The sequence below is a fragment of the Salmo trutta genome, chromosome 13, assembly GCF_901001165.1.
Source record: "Salmo trutta chromosome 13, fSalTru1.1, whole genome shotgun sequence".
NCBI classification, from domain to species: domain Eukaryota; kingdom Metazoa; phylum Chordata; class Actinopteri; order Salmoniformes; family Salmonidae; genus Salmo; species Salmo trutta.
The window spans coordinates 41,881,390-41,899,790 of NC_042969.1; the positions used below are offsets into that span (position 1 = coordinate 41,881,390).

The 18,401-nt window shown below is 45.2% G+C and overlaps 1 pseudogene; it reads left to right on the plus strand.

The window, feature by feature from the left end:
- Positions 1-7,137: 7,137 nt before the first annotated feature.
- LOC115206773 (glutamine amidotransferase-like class 1 domain-containing protein 3A, mitochondrial) lies at positions 7,138-8,473 on the plus strand (annotated as a pseudogene).
- Positions 8,474-18,401: the final 9,928 nt, after the last annotated feature.

Consider the following 18,401-nt stretch of genomic DNA (forward strand, 5'->3'; position numbering starts at 1 on the left):
ATAGTCGTTTCTTCTTACCCCGTCGGGTGCGGCATCTCGTCGATGCGCGTGCCTGCGGCCACCTGCGCCCTTCCGTTGGCCCGGTCTCTCGTTGAATAAAAAACTGCCACTGGAAGCTGATGAGGCGCTGGTTGTAGAGTGTTGGTCAGACCGGGGTGGATCAAAGTAAGTGTCATCCCTCCTGCGTCTGCCATGGAGAGGAGCAGGACCTCCTTTGTCAGGGTTTCTCCAAAAATAAACTTTATCCTCGGCCTTGTCTTTTTTGTCTTGGTTGAATTTCTTGATTTTAAGTTCCTTTATTTCTGTAGACAGCTTGTCCTGGAGCGCTTGGTTAGTTTTCATCAGTTCATTGAATATGCCATCATCATTAACAGCTATTTGTAGAGCTGTGCGTTTGTCTTTAATCGTATTATCCATTTCACTAAAATCCTTTTTTAACTGATCAACAATTAATGTCATTAAATCAATAGAGCACTTGTTAAGGATGGCACACCAGCGCTCACAGAAATGATCTGTGCGTTGTCCCAATGATGGTTCTTTTTGCCACCTGAGTCCCTTGGAATAATGCCTTGACGTACGTAATCACTAAGAGTGACTATATGTAAATGCGTTCTCGTCTGGCGCTTAGATAAATGTAACAGTTCTTTCGAGAGGTCAGAATTACCTCCCGGCATGTCAAAAAGGGACTCCGAAACAATGATTTGATCACGCTCCTTTAGGCTATATTCAAAGTAATCTTGTTTGGGTCTGTGACCAGTGTCAGGAAAAGAATTGTCATTCGGCATCGTATTAGAGCTTTTTAGTCGATAGGGTGCTGTTAACTGGGTAACAAAACAATCTAGAAAAAAGAAACGATATTAGGCCATACTTGGCCATGATTACAAACACCTGTGTGTCTCTTGACACTATATAAATGACTCATCTCTCAGTGTTTGTGATGATACCCTGATGAAGACAGCTTAGCTGTCGAAACGTTGGTTATTAAAATTTTTGCATCTGAGCTCTTAGAGTGTGCGGCTTTCCTTTATTTTCTTATATACAAGGAGTACCAGAACCCAGTCAATATGCAGGGGTACCAGGTAGTAACATGGCTATATACAATGGGTACCAGTACGCAGTCATTATGCAGGGGTACCAGGTAGTAACATGGCAATATACAAGGAGTACCAGTACCTAGTCAATCTGCAGGAGTACCAGGTAGTAACATATAATGTAGGTAGTGGAGGTAATATAATGTAGGTAGGGGTACCAGGTAGTGGAGGTAATATAATGTAGGTAGGGGTACCAGGTAGTGGAGGTAATGTAATGTAGGTAGGGATACCAGGTAGTGTAGGTAATGTAATGTAGGTAGGGGTACCAGGTAGTTGAGGAAATATAATGTAGGTAGGCGTACCAGGTAGTTGTAGGTAATATAACGTAGGTAGGGGTACCAGGTAGTGTAGGGAATGTAATGTAGGTAGGGGTACCAGGTAGTTGAGGTAATATAATGTAGGTAGGGGTACCAGGTAGTTGTAGGTAATATAATGTAGGTAGGGGTACCAGGTAGTGGAGGTAATATAATGTAGGTAGGGGTACCAGGTAGTGGAGGTAATGTAATGTAGGTAGGGGTACCAGGTAGTGTAGGTAATGTAATGTGGGTAGGGGTACCAGGTAGTTGAGGAAATATAATGTAGGTAGGCGTACCAGGTAGTTGTAGGTAATATAACGTAGGTAGGGGTACCAGGTAGTGTAGGGAATGTAATGTAGGTAGGGGTACCAGGTAGTTGAGGTAATATAATGTAGGTAGGGGTACCAGGTAGTTGAGGTAATATAATGTAGGTAGGGGTACCAGGTACTTGAGGTATTATAACGTAGGTAGGGGTAGCAGATAGTTGAGGTAATGTAATGTAGGTAGGGGTACCAGGTAGTTGAGGTAATATAATGTAGGTAGCGGTACCAGGTAGTTGAGGTGATTATTTTTGGGAGGGTACTCTCCTGACATAATCTAATGTTTTGCTTTCGCTGTAAAGCCTTTTTGAAATCGGACAGTGTTGTTAGATTAACGAGAGTCTTATCTTTAAAATGGTGTAAAATAGTCATATGTTTGAGAAATTGAAGTTATAGCATTTTTTAGGTGTTTGTATTTCGCGCGGTAGAGTCCAGTCAGTGTGTGGGTAGAGTCCAGTCAATGTGTGGTTGGAGTCCAGTCAGTGTGAGGGTAGAGTCCAGTCAGTGTGAATGTAGAGTCCAGTCAGTGTGTGAGTGCAGTCAGTGTGTAGGTAGTGTCCAGTCAGTGTGGGTAGAGTCCAGTCAGTGTGGGTAGAGTCCAGTCAGTGTGGGTAGAGTCCAGTCAGTGTGGGTAGAGTCTAGTCAGTGTGGGTAGAGTCTAGTCAGTGTGTGGGTAGAGTGGTTGGGGGTCAATGTAAATTGTCCAGGTAGCCATGTGATTAACTGCCAGGTCTCTGACCTCCTCCCTGTAGGCTGTCTCATCGTCGACAAACTAAATTATTTCTCATTAAGTCTCAATAATTAGCCTTCAATCAAGATGTATCCATCATAAGACCTAGGATTTGAACGGATACAAAACCACAGAATTGGGTTGCAGGGTTTTCCACAGCAGAGTCACACCACAGTCAGGATCAGGGCGGGTTTCCACAGTAGAGTCACACCACAGTCAGGATCAGGGTTTGTTTCCACAGCAGAGTCACACCACAGTCAGGATCAGGGTGGGTTTCCACAGCAGAGTCACGTCAGTTACAGTAAGGGAAAAAAGTATTTGATCCCCTGCTGATTTTGTACGTTTGCCCACTGACAAAGAAATGATCAGTCTATAATTGTAATGGTAGGTTTATTTGAACAGTGAGAGACAGAATAACAACAACAAAATCCAGAAAAACACATATCAAAAATTGTATAAAATGATTTGCATTTTAATGACGGAAATAAGTATTTGACCCTTCTGCAAAACATGACTTAGTACTTGGTGGCAAAACCCTTGTTGGCAATCACAGAGGGCAAATGTACAAAATCAGCAGGGGATCAAATACTTTTTTCCCTCACTGTAGTTGGTTTTATGGCTTGGGGGTTGAAGCTGTTTTGAAGCCTATTGGACCTAGACTTGACTCGGGCACTGGTACCGCTTGCCAGGAATGTGTGGAGAGTACAACAGTGTTGAGGGTTAACAGGTGGTGGTGAGGACCAAAAGGCATCCTGCAGGTAACAAGGTTTAGCTGGAAATAATCCAAGAGGAAGTAATTTACCCATCGGACTTCCCCCTCCTCTTCCTCCTCCCTCCTCCCCCTCTTACCTCACCCCCCATTGTGGATACCAAATCATTACCTAGGGCATGGTCATGAGGAAGTTTCAGAGGAAAAATCGACAGTCCTTTCGCGTCAGTAGACAGGCTGATAGGTGTGCCGGGGCCATTGTCATTTCTCTCTCTCATAGCGTTCCATTTCCTTGAACTCACCACTCTGACTTTCAGGTTGACAATCACGTACATTAGAGGGGAAGGATGAGGGGGGGTTCTGCTGTGTATGAGACGTGACTCAATCTCTGGTCTTCATTCATCAATGAGTATCAGGTGGCCTTTATATATCTGATATATTGTAGTGTCACGTCAGATAGTACGGTCCTTCAGGATATAGATTCTGTACATCAGTTCAGAGATATATGGTCCATCAGGATATAGATTCTGTACAACAGTTCAGAGATGTACGGTCCTTCAGGATATAGATTCTGTATAACATTTCAGAGATATATTGTCCTTCAGGATATAGATTCTGTACAACAGCATTGTCCTATTCATTGCTCATACAATAGTCTCTCATGCCATTAATGATTAGCTGATTTGTTTTTTTTCGGTGAGATGATTATTATTACAGTCAAGCCATCAGGGTATAGTTAGTTCAATCATCTTTTCTTCCCCTCGAAGAAACATGATGGAACAAGAGAATGGAAACAGTTCTTAGGTGTTGCGATGACACAATCTCTGTATAACCTGTTGGGGCTAGGGGGCAGTATTTGCACGGACGGATAAAAAACGTACCCGATTTAATCTGGTTACTACTCTTGCCCAGAAACGAGAATATGCATTCAAACAGTTTTAGAAACGTTAGGGTGTTTTCTATCCAAAGCTAATAATTATATGCATATTCTAGTTTCTGGGCAAGAGTAGTAACCAGATTAAATCGGGTACGTTTTTTATCCAGCCGTGCAAATACTGCCCCCTATCCCCAACAGGTTAAAAGCAGGTAGAATACCAGAGTAGGGTTATTATGGGTAATAAACAGTAGGTAGTCTACAAGAGAAGGGTTATTATGAGAAAATAACACTAGGTAGAATACCAGAGTAGGGTTATTATGGGTAATAAACAGTAGGTAGGCTACCAGAGTAGGGTTATTATGAGTAATATACCGTAGGTAGGCTACCAGAGTAGGGTTATTATGAGTAATAAACAGTAGGTAGTCTACCAGAGTAGGGTTATTATGGGTAATAAACAGTAGGTTGCCTACCAGAGTAGGGTTATTATGAGTAATAAACAGCATGTAGGCTACCAGAGTAGGGTTATTATGGGTAATAAACAGTAGGTAGGCTACCAGACTACGGTTATTATATTATCTGTCTATCCAGTCTACATTAAGGTTAGGGCTGGGGCTAAGGTAGGGTGAGTCTACATTAGGGCTGGGGCTAAGGTAGGGTTAGTCTACATTAAGGTTAGGGCTGGGGATAATAGAAGATGATAGTCTCTCCCTCCTCCCCTCCCACCTCCTCCCCCACTTCCTCACTCCTCTCACTACTTCTCCTCCCCCTCCTCTCCCCTCTCCTCTCTTCTCCTCCCCTTCCTTTCCCCTTCCCTCTCCCAGGTCCAGATGTTTGCCCCCAACGTGGACCAAATGCATGTAGTGAACCACTGTGAGGTTAAACCCATTGCTGAGAAACGCAACGTCCTGGAGGAGAGTGCTCATATCGCCCGCGGCGATGTGTCTGACCTTGCCAAGCAAGAGGTCACCGCCTTCGACGCCCTCGTTATCCCAGGTGAGCATTACTCCTTCATCTAGAACCAGCACATTGATTATATGATGCTGGAACTGACTAACACACTCCTGTCTTTATCTGTTATCAATATGACACTATATCACCACTCCTTTATTCTCTATCTCTGTTACTATATCACCACTCCTTTATTCTCTATCTCGGTTACTATATCACCACTCCTTTATTCTTTATCTTTCTACTATATCACCACTCCTTTATTCTCTATCTGTTACTATATGTCATGCCCTGACCATAGAGAGCCTGTTTTTTCTCTATGTTGGTTAGGCCGGGTTGTGACTAGGGTGGGTATCTAGGTTGTTCTGTTTCTATGTTGACCTGGTATGGTTCCCAATCAGAGGCAGCTGTTAATCGTTGTCTCTGATTGGGGATCATATTTAGGCAGCCATTTCCCCACTGTGTTTTGTGGGATCTTGTTTCTGTGTACTTGCCTGTGAGCACTGCTTGAGCTTCACGTATCGTTTATTCTTTATTGTTTTGTGCGTTTCACTTAAATGAAATATGTGGAAGCCAGATCATGCTGCACGTTGGTGCGAGTATGCATCCAGTTCGTACGACGAGCGTGACAGAAGATCCCACCACACCAGGACCAAGCAGCGTGCCCAGGAGGAGATGGCATCCTGGGCTAGGGAGGAGATCGAGGAGAAAATATCCTGGACTTGGGAGGAAATCTTGTCAAGACACGAAAGCCTTCCGTGGAAGCAGACGCAGGGAGAGAAGGGGGGACAGCGATGACGCCGGGGTTTGTGGCCACAAGGAAAGCCCAAAAGACAGCCCGGAATTGTTTTTTTTTGGGGGGGGGGCACACGGGGTGGTCGTCGGAGCCAAGGAATGAGCCAGAGACCGTCAGGAAGTCGAAGGAGGAACTTGATGAAAGATTCCGGAGAGAGGTGGTGGCAATGAGAGTGCTGCAGCGTGGGCGTACTGAGGAGCATGACACCAGTCCGGTGTCATCTGCACCGGTTTCATGCATCTGGCCTCCAGTGCGCCTCCCCAGTCCGGTACGTCCTGTGTCTCCTCCACGCACTCGCCCTGAGGTGTGTGTCACCGTTCCGTAACAATTTGTGCCGGTTCTATGCACCAGGTCTCCAGTGCACCTCCACAGCCCAGTACGTCCTGCGCCAGCTCCCCGCATTCGGCGTGCAAAGTGTGTCATTGTTCCGGTACAATTTGTGCCGGTTCTATGCACCAGGTCTCCAGTGCGCCTCCACAGCCCAGTACACTTTTTGCCAGCTCACCGCACTGGCCGTGTGGAGTGTGTCATCTGTCCGGGACAATTTATGCCGGCTCTACGCACAAGACCTCCAGTACGCCTCCACAGTCCGGAACGTCCTGTGCCTGCTCCTCGCACTCGCCCTGTAGAGCGTGTCACCAGTCCGGTGCAACCTGTACCGGCCCCACGCATTAGGCCTCCAGTGCGCCTCCCCAGTCCGGTACGTCCTGTGCCTGCTCCTCGCACTCGCCCTGAAGTGCGTGTCACCAGTCCGGTGCAACCTGTGCCGGCCCCACGCATCAGGCCTCCAGTGCGCCTCCCCAGTTCGGCGACAGTCCCCAGTCAAGAGCCTCCGGCGACGGTCCCCAGTCCAGAGCCTCCGGCGACGGTCCCCAGTCCAGAGCCTCCGGCGACGGTCCCCAGTCCAGAGCCTCCGGCGACGGTCTCCGGCGACGGTCCCCAGTCCAGAGCCACCGGGGACGGTCCCCAGTCCAGAGCTTCCGGCGACGGTTCACAGTCCGGAACCTGCTACGACGGTCTACAGTCCGGAACCTCCTATGACGGCCCACAGTCCGGAACCTCCTACGACGGTCCACAGACCAGAGCCCTCCTCTGCGCCAGTGCCCAGTCCAGGCACGGCGTCTAGTCCAGCTCCAAGGCCAGAGCCTTTCTCTGCGCCGGTGCCTAGTCCAGGCATGGCGTCCAGTCCCGCTCCATGGCAGGAGCCTTCTTCAGCGCCGATGTCCAGTCCAGGTGTCCAGTCCCGCTCCAAGGCCGGAGCCTTCCTCTGCGCCGATGCCCAGTCCAGGCATGGCGGCCAACTCAGCTCCATGGCCGGAGCCTTTCTCGGTTCCGGTGCCCAGTCCGGGTGCGGCGTACATCCCAGCTTCATGGCGGGGGCCCTCCTCTGCACCGAGGCCCAGTCCGAGCACGGCGTTCTACCCGGCTCCATGGCCGGACCCGTGGTCTGGGCGGGGGCAAAGTCCCACACCAGAGCCGCCACCGATGCTGGCGGATCCACGAGCGGAGTGGGTACTTCGCTCCACACTGGAGCCACCACCCACGCAAGATGACCACCCGGACCCTACCCTATAGAGTCAGATTTTGCGGCCGGAGTCCGCACCTTTGGGGGGGGGGGTACTGTCACGCCCTGACCATAGAGCGCCTGTTTTTTCACTATGTTGGTTAGGTCAGGGTGTGACTAGGGTGGGTATGTAGGTTGTTCTGTTTCTATGTTGACCTGGTATGGTTCCCAGTCAGAGGCAGCTGTTTATCGTTGTCTCTGATTGGGGATCATATTTAGGCAGCCATTTCCCCACTGTGTTTTGTGGGATCTTGTTTCTGTGTACTTGCCTGTGAGCACTGCTTGAGCTTCACGTATCGTTTATTCTTTATTGTTTTGTGCGTTTCACTTAAATGAAATATGTGGAACCCAGATCATGCTGCACGTTGGTCCGAGTATGCTTCCAGTTCGTATGACGAGCGTGACACTATATCACCACTCCTTTATTCTCTATCTCTGTTACTATATCACCACTCCTTTAAACGGTTCAACCCCAAGTAGAGAAGCTGATTAAGTGGTTCCACGCTGCAGGTAATGTGCTGCATCGCCCCTGTCCTAGCTGCTAAGGCCCTGCCGGGGTGTGAGATCACCATGGGACAGGACAAGGAGTGTGAGAGGTGGGTTACAATGTCACAGGTGTGTGTGAACAGGGCAATGTATTTGTGTGTGTGTGAGAGAGAGAGAAAGAGAGAGAGAGTGTGTGCTGATATGTCTCTGTTTTAACAGAACAGAGCAGTATGTTTTTACCCTGCTGCTTTTCTTCTCCCTCCTGTCACTAGATGGCCCTATGCCAAGACGGCAACTTCCATGAAGGAGCTGGGCTGTAAACACGTGAATAAGAAAGTGGGGGAGGTCCACATCGATGTGAAGAACAAGCTGGTCACCTCCTCTGCCTTCATGTGTAACGCTCCAATACATGAGGTGTTTGACAGGGTGGGCGTCATGGTTACAGAACTGCTCAAACTGGTCTGAGATTCAGAATGCTGATTAGCTGTGCTTCCCAAAAGGCACCCTTTTCCCTTTATAGTGCTGATGTGACCTTGTCAAAAGATGGGAATAGGGAGCCATTTGGGAAGCGACCTTACAATTATGTTTGTTGTTGTTTCTGTTTTTGTTGTTTGTTTACCTGGACACCGTCCTGATCAGAATGTAATGGACACACAGAACAACAGAAGAAACAGAAGAAGATAGTATTTCTGTTGCATCATCCATTTGTCTGACTGTGGGATGAGTTGTGTTTTTATCAATGTAATAAAAGTAAAACCAAATTCTGGAATGAACGACTTTTCATTTGATTAGTTTTTAAGCTGACCACTAGGTTTTGATATGGTATATTATGGTCATATGGGGTTATGAACAGCTCGTTCTTTCTCCGTGCATTTAGCATACAGGTTAGATTGACAGAATACATCCTGTAGGCACATAGCAGGGAATTCCCACCCGAGTTAAGCGGGTAAATGGAATGGAATTCACTTTTATGCACTTTTCTCTCTCCACAGCAAATTGTCCAGTGTTGATTTTTCAGTGTAACATTTATAGTGTTGATTCAGGAATTAAATTCACTTTGTAAAATAACCCCCAGTGTTGGTGTTAATAACCCTGGGTTGCTCGTCTTTTCAGTTCACTGCAGCAAGTTTGCTGCACACTCAAACTGGACAGTTTTACCTCAAGTCTCTTCTTTCAAAGACTCAATCGTGGACACTCTTAATAGGGATAGGGGGCAGTATTCAGAATATTGGATGACTGAGGTGCCCAAAGTAAACTACCTGTTACCCAGGCCCAGAAGCTAGGATATGCATATAATTGGTAGAAAACACTAAAGTTTCTAAAACTGTTAAAATTATGTATGTGAGTATAACAGAACTGATTTGGCAGGCGAAAACCCTAGGACCAATTTTTTTCTGTTGACCTGCCAGCCAATTCCAAGCTTAACCTATTGAATACAAAGACTTCCGCCTCCCAAATTGCACTTCCTATGGCTTCCACTAGATGTCAACAGTCTTTATACATGGTTTCAGGCTTTTATTCTGAAAAACCAACGAGGAATAGTTGTTTATCCTGAGGAAGTCCCATGGCAAAACTAATCTCATTAAGGAGTGACGGAGGGAGCGCTGCGTTCTTTTCCTTTCCTTTTGAAAATAGTTCGCTCCATATGAAATATTAACGTTTATTTAAATATTAGAGTACCTAATGAGTTAGAAACGTTGTTTGATTTGTTTGGATAAACTTTACTGGTAACTTTTGGAACTCCTATGTCTGCATTCTGAACGGGTGGATTACTGAACTCAATGACGCCTACTAAATGGACTATTTGGGATATAAAGATGCACCTTTATTGAACAAAACGTCCATTCATTGTGTACCCGGGACTCTTGTGATTGCGATCAAAGAAAGATCTTCAAAGGTAAGTGACTTATTTTGTCGCTATTTGGCATTTTGTGATGCCCGTGCTTGTTTGGATAATATGTTGTTGTGGGGCGCTGACCTCAGATAATCAAATGCTTTCGCCGTAAAGCCTTTTTGAAATCCGACAATGCGGTTAGATTGCCAAGATTCTAAGATAAAGAATCATGTATGACACTTGTATTATCATGAAGGTTAAATATTACATTTTCTGTATTTTGAATTTGGCGCTCTGCAATTTCACCGGATGTTGTCGAGGTGGGTCCTTAGCAGGACCCCTGCGCCAGAAAGGTTAATGACAGTTGTGGCTGCTTTGCATGATGTATTGTTGTCTCTATCTTCTTGCCCTTTGTGCTGTTGTCTGTGCCCAATAATGTTTGTACCATGTTTTGTGCTGCTGCCATGTTGTGTTGCTATCATGCTGTGTTGTCATGTGTTGCTGCCTTGCTATGTTGTTGTCTTAGGTCTCTCTTTATGTAGCGTTGTGGTGTCTTTCTTGTCTGTGTTGTCCAATATATATATATATTTTTTTATCCTAGCCCCCATCCCTGCAGGAGGCCTTTTGCCTTTTGGTAGGCAGTCAATGTAAATAAGAATTTGTTGGTTAAATAAATAGAAAAATAAATAAAAATTACACTTGGAGAGTAAACAGTCCAATCAAAACAATACCCACATTAGCATATTTCCCAGCATGTTCTACAGGAGGATAATTTTTATTAGGATTGTTTTTAATACTTGTGTTTTTACATGCATTAATTGATTGATACATGTTATGCTACACAAAGATAAATAACATATATTTTTCTAAACTAATCCAATCAGGCAGTTAGATTTATTGCACCCGTTACTGAAATGATTGTTCCAGTTTAAATAGTTTAGTTTGTAATTTCTTTTTCTTCAAATAAAGTATCCAATTCCTGATAGTCATCTGAATGCAGCTGAATACAACTCTAAACTGTTGGATATCCTTGCTCTTGGTGGTTGTCCTAACTCTGGGTGGGTATCCTAGCTCTGAGTAGTTGTGCTCTGGGTGATTGTCCTAACTCTGGGTGGATATTCTAACTCTGGGTGAATGTCCTAACTCTGGGTAGGTTTACTGACTCTGGGTGGATTCTGATAGGAATTACACATTGTTTTGTAAACCAGCATAATGTGACTTGCTGGCCTGATGTGGCTTGTAAACCAGGAGTTTCCTAACACCACTGTGTTAGGGTAAAACTAGGCCATCAAAGTAAGGCCTTATGATATGTGTATTGTATTGTGATGGAGATTCATTTTAATGATAGTAACTCTACAATTCACTCAGAAAGACAATGCACCCTGGGAAATATGCAAATGATGCTTTACACCACACAGCAGGGTTTCCCAAACTTTTTTGGCCCATAACCCCATTTTGATATCTGAAAATGTTCATGACTACAACCACATGAATTAAAGGGTGTAGTTAACAGCCAATGTTTACTTTTTTATTTGAGACTACAGCAGTCAATTGTAAAAGGCTAGCTTTTTAAAGCAGAAATTTGCTTCCTGCATCACAAACTCAAAAAGGTTCTGGGACACTATAAAGTCCATGGAGAATAAGAACACCTCCTCCCAGCTGCCTACTGCACTGAGGATAGGAAACTCTGTCACCTCTGATAAATCCACTATAATTGAGAATTTCAATAAGCATTTTTCTACGGCTGGCCATGCTTTCCACCTGGCTACCCATACCGCAGTCAACAGCACTGCACCCCTCCACAGCTACTTGCCCAAGCCTTCCCTATTTCACCCAAACTGCTACAGACCTATATCTATCCTACCCTGCCTTTCTAAGGTCTTCGAAAGCCAAGTCAACAAACAGATTACCGACCATTTCAAACCACCTTCTCTGCTATGCAATCTGGTTTCAGAGCTGGTCATGGGTGCACCTCAGCCACGCTCAAGGTCCTAAACGATATCGTAACTGCCATCGATAAGAAACAATACTGTGCTGCCATATTCGTTGGCCTGGCCAAGGCTTTCGACTCTGTCAATCACCACATCCTCATCGGCAGACTCAATAGCCTTGGTTTCTCAAATGATTGCCTCGCATGGTTCACCAACTACTTCTCTGATAGAGTCCTCTGGTAGTCTCTATGGGGGTGCCACAGGGTTCAATTCTTCGGCCAACTCCTTTCTCTGTATACATCAATGATGTCGCTCTTGCTGCTGGTGAGTCTCTGATCCACCTCTACGCAGACGACACCATTCTGTATACTTCTGGCCCTTCTTTGGACACTGTGTTAACTACCCTCCAGACGAGCTTCAATGCCATACAACCCTCCTTCCGTGGCCTCCAACTGCACTTAAATACAAGTAAAACTAAATGCATGCTCTTCAACCGATCGCTGCCTGCACCTGCCCGCCCGTCCAGCATCACTACTCTGAACGGTTCTGACTTAGAACATGTGGACAACTACAAATACCTAGGTGTCTGGTTAGACTGTAAGCTCTCCTTTCAGACTCACATCAAACATCTCCAATCCAAAGTTAAATCTAGAATTGGCTTCCTATTTCGCAACAAAAGCATCCTTCACTCATGCTACCAAACATACCCTCGTAAAACTGACCATACTACCGATCCTCGACTTCGGCGATGTCATTTACTAAATAGCCTCCAATACCCTACTCAATAAACTGGATGCAGTCTATCACAGTGCCATCCGTTTTGTCACCAAAGCCCCATATACTACCCACCACTGCGACCTGTACGCTCTCGTTGGCTGTCCCTCGCTTACATTTACATTTTACATTTACGTCATTTAGCAGACGCTCTTATCCAGAGCGACTTACAAATTGGTGCAGCTATCTAATACAGTATACGGACGAGATGCAGTGGAGTTGGAACTGAGCAGCTATAAGGCAACACATGCTTTAAATATTGTAATAATATTGTACAAATACACCAGACAGAAAGAGAGAGAGAGAGAGAGAGGGGCCCTATAGAAACAGGGGCAGCACCAGAAGATGGTCAGATCTGGGACCAGGATATCAGAACGCCAACACAAACTGGTTCAGAAGGCCATTGAGAGTTTTGGACTACAGGTTATTCCACAGAGAATATCTGGTAGGTAGGTACAGACATGATGCAGAGAATATCTGGTAGGTACAAACAGACGTGTTCACGGTGGATAGGTTACATACTACATCATCATTAATCCCACTCCATGCAGTCCACGGCTTAAATAATTAGAGAGTCCGTTTAGAGTCTTGACTGAGGTTCCAGGAATACTGAACATTACGGAATCTTGAAGGCGACAGCAAGTTAAAGGCAGGCGTTGGAACATGGCAATAAGAAAAGCAATAACTTAACTTTCTATGCTTTCACCGCTTATTTCTATTCTTTTTGCAGCTGAATTAACATTGTGCGTGCATATAAATATATACTTATATAGGCCTGTGCATTCGAGAGAGAGGAAAAAAGAAGGGCTTGTAATTCACATGGGGATATTGGATACGGAAATGATACAGAATACGGTTGATGTCAATAATGTAGTCAAGTGCGTTGCTAAATATCTCAATATAGAAATGCAGTATTGCCGAAGCCCAACAAAGCAAGTGCAACGTCATTTCAACACCTCATTAAACCTTAGAGTTGGACTTCCAATGGAAAAAATGGGTATAAATATGAACAAATAACAAACACTGTTATTGGTTGTATGAATTTCCCTACAATAAAGATTGAATTGATTTGAACGTTATTATGACTGAAGGTTTCTATTACCAGCCTCCAAACAGTCAAGGTTGTGAGAGTGGACATGAATTGAATAAACTTTATTGACGCCACGCTTGAAGGCTGAGTGTGGCGTTCCACTTGTTGATGGTCAGCTAACTAGCTGCTAACACACGTTGACAGTAATGAGTTCTCGTGATAATAACATGATGAACCATTTCTCAGAAGTCAGAACACTCGAGAGACAATGCACAGCTACACGCCGACATTGAACATTTTTAATCAGGTAACGTTACATTTTCTTACCTCCACACCAGTCAGGAAATAGTGCTTTGTCCTGAAAACAAATCCCATATTGAAAACAATGATTTGCAACATTTCTCATTAGCTGGCTAGCCAGATCACCATTTCAGGATATTATTAAAACTGAACTTCATAAATGACACATTACTGTAATAAGAATGCCTTGATGTCATCTCTCAGCTAGTTACACAACGATTATCCCAATGAATGGAGATAGCTGCCTCTCATCTGAAGCCATGTCTTTGTGGATTGTAATACAACGTCAGGTGAAAGATTTGTCTCAAAATTCAGTAAGCACATAATACAGATCAACAGGCACAGATGCACATTCCACAGTTGGAAATGTTAGAGATTGCTCAACATCTGCTCACAAATCATTCTACATTTGTTCACATTTTTGTTTGGCGTGTGAGCTATATTGAATAAATGTACAGATCATGGAATTATCTTGGATTTATGGTGAATATTTGTAGATTAGTTTTACATATTCACAATCATAGTTTTAATTTAGCCCTTGATCATGACTCTCAGTTCTATTAGATGAAACACACCTTGATAAGGATACACTGAACCCAAACCGGCTGAGCGCATGCGCCATTGTGCGGCATCGTGCATTAATTTATTTTGTTCCCCCACACCAAACGTGATCTGCGTCAGAAATAGAACTGATTTCTATTTTAGCCCTTGGCAACGCAGATGCTCATTGGCGTGCGCGAGCAGATTGGGTGCAATAATTGAATAACATAGATTTCTACATTTATTTTGCAACGCTAGCGCACGCGTTGCGAGCGGTGTGGTCAGCCTGTTAGTGTTCCATGTTACAGCGCTTGTTTACGACAACAGACGGACGACAAGAGGTGACCACCTCTTTAGGCTGGGTTACTGTACAGCACTTTTGAGATATCAGCTGATGTAAGAAGGGCTTTATAAATACATTTGATTTGACCACCTGTGCTAAATAGCTATCTAGCGTGCTCCAAACATCTGTGTAAGCGTAACTCGGGAAGTGTAAGCGTAATTCTTTGAATGGAGGCACCCATAGCTGTATGGATCTGTGCAAAACTGCTACAGTAAGTTTATCTTTTATATTTGAAGGATTCTTTCTCGCTGATGAAAGATAAGGGCCATATGTTTCTAAAGCCCTATCATGAGCAATGATTATTGAGTTTCCTCGCACGCACGCCATCGTGCGCCATCATGCGCCATCATGCATACATTTATTTTGTCCCCCCACACCAAACGTGATCACGACACGCAGGTTAAAATATCTAAAGAAACTCTGAACCAATGACATTCATTTGGTGACAGGTCAAAAAGCATTAAACCTTTATGGCAATTTAGCTAGTTAGCTTGCACTTACTAGCTAATTTGTCCTATTTAGCTAGCTTGCTGTTGCTAGCTAATTCGTCCTGGGATATAAACATTAGGTTGTTATTTTACCTGAAATGCACAAGGTCCTCTACTCCGACAATTAATCCACACATAAAACGGCCAATCCGAATCGTTTCTAGTCATCTCTCCTCCTTTCAGGCTTTTTCATCTTTGAACTTATATGGTGATTGGCATCTAAACTTTCATAGTATTACCACGACAACCAGCAACACATTTCATCTTTCAAATCACCCACGTGGGTATAACCAATGAGGAGATGACATGTGGGTACCTGCTTCTATAAAACAATGAGGAGATGGGAGAGGCAGGACTTGCAGCGGGATCTGCGTCAGAAATAGAAAGGACTTCTATTTTAGCCCTTGGCAACGCAGACGCTCGTTGGCGCACGCGAGCAGTGTGGGTGCAATAGTTGAATAATATAGATTTCTAAATGTATTTTGCAACGCTAGCACACGGGACTTGAGCGATGTAGTCAGCCTGTAAACATTAAAACACTGCGCCTGGATTGTAGTTCACATGAGGTAGCCGTGGTCGATGCTAATGGATTGCAAACTGTACGGAGAAGGCAGAATGCCGCATACAGTTTTGGAGCACTATGTTTTATTTGTGAGTTATGCTGAATATCCATATGGATCCTAGTTTTCCACCAGTTGGTTCCAATCCATGTTGGAGAGTGTGCACTGGGAGGGCTTACCACTGATTCTTGTGGCTCCCTGTTGGCCCAGGCAGCCTTGGATCGCGGAGATCATTGGAAACTCCCGTTGGGCAGAGACCTGTTGTACCAGGCTCAGGGGTAAGTTTGGAACGTGAAGGCCAGAGATTTGGTTCCTATGGACCTGGCCACTGCAAGTGCCCATCAGATGGCTAGTTTACCTCCAAATGATATTGCTACTATTCAGTCTGTAAGGGCGCCCTCCTCGAGAGGGTTGTATGAGTATAAGTGGCAAGCGTTTGAGCTCTGGAGCCAACATAAAGGACTGGTTCCATTCAGGGCGCTGTGAGGGACATCCTTATGTTTCCTACAGGAGCTTTTCAAGCATTCTCAACTTTTAAATGTGTCAACATGTCATGTGGATGGATGGTCTCTGTCTCAGCGTGTCATGTGGATGGATGGTCTCTGTCTCAGCGTGACATGTGGGTGGATGGTGTCTGTCTCAGCATGACATGTGGATGGATGGTCTCTGTCTCAGCGTGTCATGGGGGAATTGACGGAAACTCACCGGGGGCTCACAGATCCTGAAAGGTGTACACCGTCTCAGACCGGTCTCTAAACCTATTGCGCCCACATGGGACTTGGCACTGGTTTTGAGGTCACTTTGTGTGGCCCTCTTTGAACCTAAGGCATCTGTGGATCAGAAGATCCTCTCCTACAAAACCTCCCTCCTCATGGCTTTGGCCTCAGCTAAACATGTTGGTGACCTCCAAGCGTTATCCGTACAGCCTTCCTGTACGCAGTTCACTCTAAGGTGACGTTGAGTCCAAGTGCGGCCTTCGCCCCAAAAGTCATTGCTATGTCCTACAGATCCTTAGATTTCAGCTATTTCCCTTGTCACCTCCTCCGTTTCCTTCCGACGAACAACACAGGTTACATGCCCTGTGTCCGGTGAGAGCTTTGCGCACGTACATTGAATGGATCCAGGAAATCAAGCTAGCAGCAGGGCTTTATTGTGGGAGCTATCCCACTAGCATATAACCCCCTCCACCAGGGGTCTAGCAGCATCTTATTTATTACATTTTTTGGTTGTTGTTATTTTTACCCTTTTTTTCTCCCCAATTTTGTGATATCCAATTGGTAGTTACAGTCTTGTACCATCACTGCAACTCCCGTACGGACTCAGGAGAGGCGAATGTCCAGAACCATGCGTCCTTCGAAACACGACCCTGCCAAGCCACACTGTCTTGTTGCATCTTGGCCATTGTTTAAAGGGTTTACTATAGGAGCTACAATGAAAGTATGTGGACACCTGTTCGTCGAACATCTCTTTCCAAAAGCATGGGCATTAGTATGGAGTTGGTCCCCACGTTGCTGCTATAACAGCCTCCACTCTTCTGGGAAGGCTTTCCACAAGATGTTGGAACATTGCTGCAGGAACTTGCTTCCAATCAATTAGGCCTGGCTCACAGACAGCGTTTCAATTAATCCCAAAGGTGTTCAATGGGGTTGAGGTCAGGGCTCTATGCAGGCCAGTCAAGTTCTTTCACACGGATCTTGATAAACCATTTCTGTACGAACCTCACTTTGTGGGCAGGGGCATTGTCATGCTGAAACAGGAAAGGGCCTTCCCCAAACTGTGGCCTCAAAGTTGGAAGCACAGAATCTGTAGCGTTAAGATTTCCCTTCACGGGAGCTAAATGCCTAGCCTGAACCATGAAAAACAGCCACATACCATTGTTCCTCCTCCATCAAACTTTACAGTTGGCACTATACATTGGGGCAGGTAGCATTCTCTTGGCATCTGCGAAACCCAGATTCGTCTGCCATATGGTGAAGGGTGATTCATCACTCCAGAGAACGTGTTTCCACTGCTAAAGATTCCAATGACGGCGAGCTTTACACCACTCCAGCCGACACTTGGCATTGCGCATGGTGATCTTAAGTTTGTATGCGGCTGCTCGGCCATGGAAACGAACGGTTCTTGTGCTGACGTTGATTCCAGTGTCAGTTTGGAACTCCGTAGTGAGTGTTACCGAGGACAGACTATTTTTATGCACTATGCGCTTCAGCACTTGGAACTCCCGATCTGTGAGCTTGTGTGGCCTACCACTTCGCCGCTGAGCCGTTGTTGCTCCTAGATGTTTCCAATTCACAATAAAGAGCACTGACAGTTGACCGGGGCAGCTCAAACAGGGCAGAAATTTGACAAACTGATTTGTTGGAAAGGTGTCATCCTGTGACGGAGACTGCACGCCTGTGTGCTCAAGTTTTATACAGCTGTCAGAAACTTCTGTGATGGTTTTATCACTTGGATGTCACTGCTCCCAGTGTAACCCACAGGTTGCTAATGGCTGGGACAGGGTTAAGTCCCTAGACAGCGCACCGTGTGCACAACACCAGACTGCCATATCTAGCAGGGTTAGGTCTGGGTGGTTTGCTTGATTTAGTATCCATAGGGGTCAGCTTTGGGCAGAAAGGATAAGTTTGGCACTTTGGTTTCCAAGTGTCTGTGTACATTCCAAACCTTACTGCATCTTAAAACCTGTTACGGCTAGACGTTACCCCTCGACAACATCCGGTGAAATAGCAGAGCGCCAAATTCAAATTAAATTACCATAAATATAAAACGTTCATGAAATCACAA